Source organism: Macrobrachium nipponense, chromosome 1, assembly GCF_015104395.2.
Source record: "Macrobrachium nipponense isolate FS-2020 chromosome 1, ASM1510439v2, whole genome shotgun sequence".
Lineage (NCBI taxonomy): Eukaryota > Metazoa > Arthropoda > Malacostraca > Decapoda > Palaemonidae > Macrobrachium > Macrobrachium nipponense.
Genome location: NC_087200.1, coordinates 140455139 through 140464104, shown reverse-complemented (window position 1 = coordinate 140464104; position 8966 = coordinate 140455139).

Below are 8966 nucleotides of genomic sequence, written 5' to 3'. Positions count from 1 at the left end.
TTTATTTGGACCACTGTAATTTACCTTTGAACTCTATCCTACGGTAACGGGGACCCCCATGTTGGGAACCAGGGTTTTGGGTGGGGACAAAACACATGGGGAGACTTATGCCGTTCAACTCTATCCTATGGTAAGGGGGACCCCAGTTGGAACCGGGGTTTTGGGTAGGGAGAAACCACTTGGGGGAGGTTTTCCCGTGTTATTGTGGTATTTCCCATTATTTATGACATTTAAAACACGAAATACAATAGAAAATAAGAGATAACAAAAACAGCAATAGGAGCCGTTTCACATCCAAATCCCATCTACTACTACTACGCATGCGCTAGTTGTAAGGGAGCTTTTGTTCTAAACACAGACTTCTTAGTGAGGAAAAAAAATGGGGGTGTACGGGAGGGGTACATGTATTTAGCTATCGCGTTGCAGTATGCCCACCCCTACATTGCTATGGGACCAAGTGAAGAATTGGGGGGTATTCGTACATTGAGTTACATAAATTCATTTTGCTAATTTTCTTTTAATCATGTTTTATGAATTCTAGTGTTTATTCCTGTTTCCTTTATTATAGTATTTGTATAATTTCTTTTGGCATGTTCTCACCTAATAATTTGGCCATATATACCTTGAAATATTAAGTTGTAATTGAGGACAGACACCTGAAAATGCCTATGTGGTGGGACTAGAAGTGGGTGTTAGGACGATTCGATACCTACCTTCCTGTTGGTTACGTGAAATTGCAAGTTGCTTGGGATCTGAATTTCATACTGATTTATACATAATTTATGCACAACTCACTCCCTTCCCTTTCCAGTATTCACGTCTGACTGTTTGCTTCTCATCATTAAGAATACATTTCATACCCATAAAAATTTCTTTGTTAAAATTTAACCTTATTGGAACATCTACTTATATATATTCCATTATATCCTTTTACAGAAATTTCAATTTACACCTTTTTCTCCCTTCTCTTTCCATTATCCACCTGTCTACGCTCATAATTTTACAATCCTTTCTCCCCCATAAAAAATTTTTTGATAAAATTTTTTACTAATTATTAGAACATTTTCATTAGTCATACATAGACTACCTTCAAACTTGTCTTTCTTTATTTGGGGGGGGAGTACGGGGGACTCCGCCCCCCCAGTCAGGTAATATGTTCTACTAGGTTAGGTTAGGTTAGGTTGGTTAGGCTAGTATGGTAACCTATATGCTGGTCTTCCTTCAAGTTTGTCTTTCTTTAAGGGGGGTACAGGGGGGCAGAGCTCCCCCCGGTCAGGTAACACATTCTACTAGGATAGGTTAGGTTAGGTTGGTTATATCTTAGTCAATCTTCAAGTTTGTCTTTCTTTATGGGGGGGGGCTACCGGGGCAGAGGCCCCCCCCCCTACCCCCCCCCCCGTCAGGTAATATGTGTCTACTAGGTTAGGTTAGTATGGTATAACCTATATGTTGGCCTTCCTTCAAGTTTGCCTTTCTTTAAGGAGGGGTGTAGGGGGCCGGAGTCCTCCCAGTCAGGTAACATGTTCTACTAGGATAGGTTAGGTTAGGTTGCGGTGTTCAGAATAGGTGTCCCTTCCACAACATATCATTGCAATATTATTTCCTTTAATAATAATGCACAATATCTTAGGTTTCATGGAAATGAAAGAAAACTAAGTTTTACTTGATTTTACAGAGATCACATTGTCTCTTAGCTGGCCTCTCTGATTTCCTGTACTGACTGTTCATTACAAGATCCTGTTCACGTATGTGTTGCATAGTATTGCCCATTTTTTTTTCCTTTTCTGAAAATACGACGTTAGTTTCCACATACGTGTGAAATCATCCCCCCCTCCATTTCGACATGTACCCGCCCACAATTTCTCCGACCAATCAGAAGCCTTGTCACCAATGCGCTGCTGATACCCAGATTCAACAGATAGCATTTTAAAATAATTTAGCAAGAAGTATTTGCAGTGTTAACACCCAACTCTCCGCACTCTCACCAGTAATAGTGTTACAAATTCTGTTACGATATACAGACATCCTAATATAATTTTGGGAAACCTATCGTATTTCGTGATTCATTTGGTATTTTGGCCCGAAATCTGTTCAAGATTCAAGATGGGTAGACTTTCAAGAATCGAAGACGAGATGAGATTCGGCATACCTAAGTGTGTATCTGAATTGTACCATCTGCCCCTTTAAGGTAAAGTTCCCAAACTATATACCCCTATTGTTAGAACAATTGTGGTTTATTAATTTTCAGTTAGAAGTGTTAAATTTGTTGGGTAGTTATCGTTATTTGCCATATCACTACCCAAATGACCCAGTGTCACTTAGCCAACTCGTACCTCCTGTGCCCCCCCCCCCCCATTACCCCGCCTTCCCCTTTTTCCTTCCCCGTGAACATTAATGGCTCCGTGTTGGCTGCAGAGTTCAAACATGGCAGCTGTGTTTTACATTTCGCTGAACACTTGGTAGATCGATCTATTTTATTTTACTTGCTTACAAGAGTTGAAAGAAATATTATTTTCGTTCCACTGGAACTAAACTTTAATTTACCTTTGAACTCGATACATCGACCCGTTGATACCGTCATGTAGTCTTCAAAGGTAAATTACTCCTGAGTTACAGTTGTCCGAATAAATATTACTTTCAAATCTTGTACAGCAAGTAAAATAACATAGGGCAACGTCAATTGCCATAGTCTAGGCCGCCGCGGAATGCTTCTGTAGAAATACCAAAGTATTAAAAGACCATCTTTTTTCTTCCACAGGTAAAACTTCAGTACAGATTAATGAAATACCATACTCGTGCCACAATGCCCTACCTACAGTTAAGCCTAACTGTACAGCACGTGTATTTTTCATGTCACTGAAGCACGTCACTTAGGAGATCTCAAGATTCCTACAGAGGTTCATGATACAAATATCATTAAGCAGGTATTCAGTGACTCCAGAGAGCTGATACTGCTGAATGTATTACTAACACTGCAATATATATTGCATTGCTGTTATAAAACTAGTTATTTCATTTTTGGCAATAATTTTAGCTCTAGTTAATGACTAAATAAATTTGATTATTCATCAGAGCTGGTAATATTGTGTTTTTGATTATACTATAGTAGTTCCTCTCAAGTTACTGTACCATCAGGAGAGTGTTTTTCAACAGGTCTGCCCAGCATCATAACAAAAAGGACTCAAATTTTCTAATGTACATCAAGAGTAAAAGTAAATCATTACTACCCAATGACAAAATAGTGATACTGATGGTGGATGAAACTCACGTACTCAATGCCATATTTTCATTATAAAGGCAAACATATTGTTGGTTCAGCCTTTGGCTATAGTGAAGCTGCAACAGGTGCATTTCACTTTATGTTGAACAGGTAAAGTCTAAATTCAAGTAAGTTGCACAAATACCCAATTAAAGCATAAAAGCTGATGTTTTGCACTGCACACTGAAGAAAGTAATTATAGGCTTAGAAAAAAATCATTTTTACAGTGTTTTGCATTGCAACATCATAATGCTATCATTGGGAAAGCAATGTCCTATTTTCCCAGGATTCTACAGCTGTCTATAGTGTATCCTCACCCATTTCAGAGTAACAAATGCCCATTTTCGTGTATGTTTCAGTAAAATTGTTAAAATATATCAGGAATAATTGGCTTGGCAAGAAAGTTATAAATAAAACAATTAAGTTACCTCAGTTCTCCTTGATGTCACTAATTTGGAAAACGAAATTCATTTGCACCATTCAGCCCTTTGAAAAACATGATATAGATGTTTACTCCATGATCATTCATAAAAACTATCATTAAAAGCATTATCTCCCTACACCTTTGAGAAACAAAATGTTCATTTAGTTTTACAAATATCCAGTGAATATATCGTTCAAGCTTTACTAACTATTGGAAAAAACATCACTCCCTTTTTATTCAGGATGCAAATGTCAAAATTTTACATTTAGTCGACAATCATAAATTTAAACGTTTAAATGTCAAAGGGTAAATAATAGATAAGCTGCCCAATAAGTAATGAAGGTTATAGTACAGAAAAACAGAAAAATTAACTATAGGTTTCTACTAACGTTTTATTGAATAATTGTTGTTCAAGAAAATAACTATTGTAGCCAAAGAGAAAGTGAGAAAATTTAAATACCAAATAATGACTGTAATAGAGAATTATTTCATTCACATATAGTGGAAAGAACCATGCTTTTTTGTTATGTAAACCTATGCACTGCTGTTTGTTCTTTGGTAAACACTTTATTGTAACCAAACAAATTGTTTTGGTTCAACATTTTATATTAATCTTGTAACTTTTGTTTCGAGTAAGTATTATTTGGTGTACACTAATTAGTGTAGACGAGAAAACAAGTAAATTAATAACTGGCAGACCAAAATCGATAGATTTGTTTACATTTCTTTCATCTGGCAGTGTAGTCAGTGCTAGCAGCTCGGAATACCCTTGCTTCCGTCACAAAACATCGAACAGGCCTTCTATCTCGGTGGTCTTGGTGTCATGGGGCAGGGCTGGGAGCAGTGTTAGTCTTAATGTAGCTGTTGGAGGGAGAAGGTTTTTTTGAAATTCGTCAAAGCTTAATCAATTTGTACTAGTTCAAATTAGTGACGATACTATGATATTTAATGCAGAATAATCAACTCAGTGGTGGGTTGTAGTAAATGGGAAAAAATGATGACCACATTAATGTCAATGAGTAAAATTCCAAATAGTAGCTTTCAGAAGCAGCTCTGCTGCCTTCCTCAGCGAAGAGAGAGAGGAGAGTGTGTACAGTATGTGTGTGTTTATGCAGTTACTATCAAGGAATTAAGAAAAAGTTATGTAATAAACAACACCCGTATGAATGATAGCCATGAGCCGCCACTGCATATGTATATAAGTGCTCGATCAATATTATTATACCTGTAGTAAATATGAATTCACACGAGTTTACGCTAAAGGTAGGTTTACACTGCACTTTTGTGTTGCGGGCTGTTATGGTGTGGGACCGCAAGAAGCCTCACGAAAGTGCACCAAAAGCGCGCCGCGGTGGCTGGCGTGGGCAGTTAAAGTCGCATGGCGCTGCCAAGATTTTAAAACTTCAAATTTCTGTGTGGCGTCTGGCAGCAATGATGAAAGTCGCATGAAACCGTAAACGGGTGTGGATGGCGCTGCAACAAAAAAGGTAAGAACCTGCATGGTGCTGCACCACACCGGCTCGTACCTCCCGTGCGGGAGTGTTACGGTGTGATGTTACAGCACCGTGCGGTGCCCTTACGGCGCCTTCATAAACGATTAATAAATGGCACGCACATGTCACGGGGCGTGCGGCATGCATGCGGCGTCTCCCTAGGTCGATTGAATGGAAGGTTGCCATGCATTCTGGGGAGGGTAAAGGGGGCCGAACAGACCACGGGTTCATCATTCGCGCTCTGACAGCCTGTCGACACTGATACCCAGCCACTGTCACCCAGCAACTCTCATCCAGCCACGCTCCAGCCACGTGACATGAAGATGCCTCTTTGCAAGACCACCCCCAGGCCTACCCAGTAGTCCCAGGACATCCAGCTTGCACAATGGGAGGAGACGCCTGACCACGACCACGATGAAGAGCTGCCCATTGAGCCGACCCTATCACTTGTGGAAACCCAGGACACCGCAGGCCTGAGTGGTATCGTAGTGCAGCTGAAGAAATGATACCGCCCCAGCAAGAAGGACATACAAGACTACACATTCATGCCAGAAGCTTATTGTCGAATTCATCAATTCACACCCTACCTTGTACGAAAAGCGGCACAGGCAATGGTCGAATCCAAGGAGGAAGGAGGAACTCTGTCGTGAGCTGGAAGCGAACTTCACCAATTGCACCTTCCAGCAAGTTCAGAAGTATTTCGAGGCTCGCAGTACCGACTTCGGGAAGATTGAGAAGAGGGAGTACAAGAGTGGGTCGGCTGAACAGAACAGGACACCACGGGAGGAGAAGGTGATGACTACGTGGGCACTCCTGGGAGGTCATATCGCCCACGAACCCACAGTAGCAAGCGAATGGTTCTCACCTGTATTGTCCACAGAGCCGATGCAGAGGATTCCTCCAGTGCCGACATGTCGGGCCTGTCAGCAGCTTCGAACCAGCGGAGGAGGCGGCCGAAGCAGAAGAGATCGACCAACTTGCCAGAGGAGCGACAGCTATCCGCCGACACAGTTGAGTCAAGCGAAGGACTGCAGAGTCAACTGACCCAGATTATGACCAGCATCAACACACTGATGCCACAAGCACAGGACAATACCCATCGTGACATCACAGTATTCGTCCAGTACTTGACCCAACGGTTGGAGTACGTGCCTCAACGATACCAGAAGCCCTTCTTCGAGCAAGTTATCAGGCTTGTCAACAGTTTGGAGGGACCAAAAGAAGAGGATGCCACGACGAAAGAGGCCATGGCTCATGGGGGTTGTTGTTCCCACTGGACGCCCCCACGAGTTGGAAAGAAACGCAGACAAAACCAGGAAAGGAAAATTCGACAGCTTTTGCACTGCAACAGATTCAGGATCATACACAGTGGTTCTCATCTCAACCCCAACCTGTGTTCTTCTATGATCCCCTCCCTTAACAGCAGCCTCAGCAGCAGCAGTTCTCTCATCAGCAGGTCTACTTGACACAGGCGACACGGGTATCGACACCGTCATTCTTCACCCATGGACGGTCGACACCACTGAACTTCTCTCCAAGACCTTCAACTTCTTCGCTGTCGCCACTAGTCAACAGTCTCTTGGCAGACTTGCGGCCCCCCTACCCCTGGCGCCAGTATTTCGACCCCAAAACCTACTGCCGCAGAGGATCCCCCCACCTACGACTTGACCATCTCCCCAGGTGAAAAGGAGGACATTGACCCCGAATCAATGGAGTGATAGTCAACAATGTGTAAATAAATAGAATGTTATTTTTTAAATGATAAATGAGTTTTTTATTATTTTCCTAATATTAAATGATTTTGTACATTTTATATCATTCATAATGTTTCTTTTTGTAATAAATATGTTGAAATACAGACTTGCATTTACATTTTCCTTATTGATGCTTATTTTATATGTCATGACAAATATATATGATGATATGATTGGGTGAAATGAAATTGAATAATGAAAAAGCATGGCCATAAAGAATAATAAAACCTGAAGAAATATAACAGGAAATCTAACATGAATATATATGAAATATCAAAATCAATAGAACTCGGAAAATAACTTTAAATATAAAGTGAAATGTAACATGAAATAAATATGGCCATCAAATTATATAATAACATACAAGGTAAAGAACAATAATATAATATTGAGAACATGATCAAATGAACATGAACACATACAAATATGATAATGAAACAATAATTAACATTGACTGGACGTAGTTATTAACAGTGGAGCAATGAAAAATCAGTAACGGACTAAAGACATAGTGACCTCAGTTGATAATATATGATATTTGCAGTTGAAAATGTTATGATATAAACCAAGTCCCTATTTTATTTTCTTACATTTTCTATTCTTTTCCCTGGTTCAATTTTCTTAACAGTCTGATGGTTTTCCTTGTTTTTTTTACTTGCATTCTATGCTTTTCATGTTCATTTTCTTACTTTCTATGCTTTTCGTGTTCATTTTCTTTCATTCTATGCTTTTCATGTTCATTTTCTTACATTCTATGCTTTTCATGTTCATTTTGTTACATTATATGCTTTTCATGTTCATTTTCTTACTTTCTATGCTTTTCATGTTCATTTTGTTACATTCTATGCTTTTCATGTTCATTTTCTTACTTTCTATGCTTTTCATATTCATTTTCTTACATTCTATGCTTTTCATGTTCATTTTCTTACTGTCTATGCTTTTCATGTTCATTTTCTTACATTCTATGCTTTTCATATTTGTTTAGCATAAGTATTTTTGTTATGTCCATCATTTGCTTCTCATTTGTCTCATTATTATGAATTATGTTATTATTACTTTCAGTTAATTATTTTCCAACATCATTTTTTATATATACCAATCATCATTCCAATATTCTTTATTATATTAATATTGTTATTAGTTCTTAGGACAATACAAAAGTATGGGAGTATAAAACAATGAAAAATACATCATGATCTTTATTTACAATTATGTACATTGGTTGGGTTATGTTTTATTGCAGAGTACTTTGGGTCCTCTACTCGTCAGTAGCTGGTCGTCCTCGAGGAAACACCATTCACTCTTGCCATTCCACTGCGCTTGCATTCGATGAGTAGTACTGGGCCAGGTAATCTCTGACGGCCTTCGCTCGACGTGTGTAGTTCGGTCCCCTTCTTGCCATGAGTCGTTCCATGAGGTTCAGAGACTCCTGCCTCTAAGTGCCTGGTACGACGTTATGGTGTTGGTCCTCATGGTCGACGTCGGTGCCAGCACATGGGTAGCGTTGCAGTGCCAGGCTGTGACACATGCGCACAAAGTTATCTTGCACACCTGTACATCCTGTTGCGTCGTCGTCCCGAAGACTCGCCATCTCATCTGCAGCAGGCTGAATACGTTTTCCACCACACGACGAGCGCGAGAGAATCTGTAGCTGTATAGTCGTCTGGTGGGATCTTGTGATTGGTGGGAGTAGGGCTTCATCATCCACGACTTGAGAGTGAAGGCATTGTCGGCGACTATGTGGAAGGGGATGGGTTTGTCGTCATTGGGTAGATTTCTGTCTTGTGGGAGTCCTGCTCGGTTGTTTGTGATGGCACTGGCCAGGTTGCACTTCTGCCAGGTTCCTCCATCCCAGCACCTCCTTCTGCACCGACGCCGATGAACAGGAACCTGTACTTTGCATCAGAGAAGGCCATGAGGACGATGCTGTGGAACTTCTTGTAATTGAAGTACAGTGATCCTCCACCTTTGGGTTTCTTGATCGCAACGTGCTTCCCATCCAGGGCTCCCACACTATTGAAGTAGTTCCACTTTGA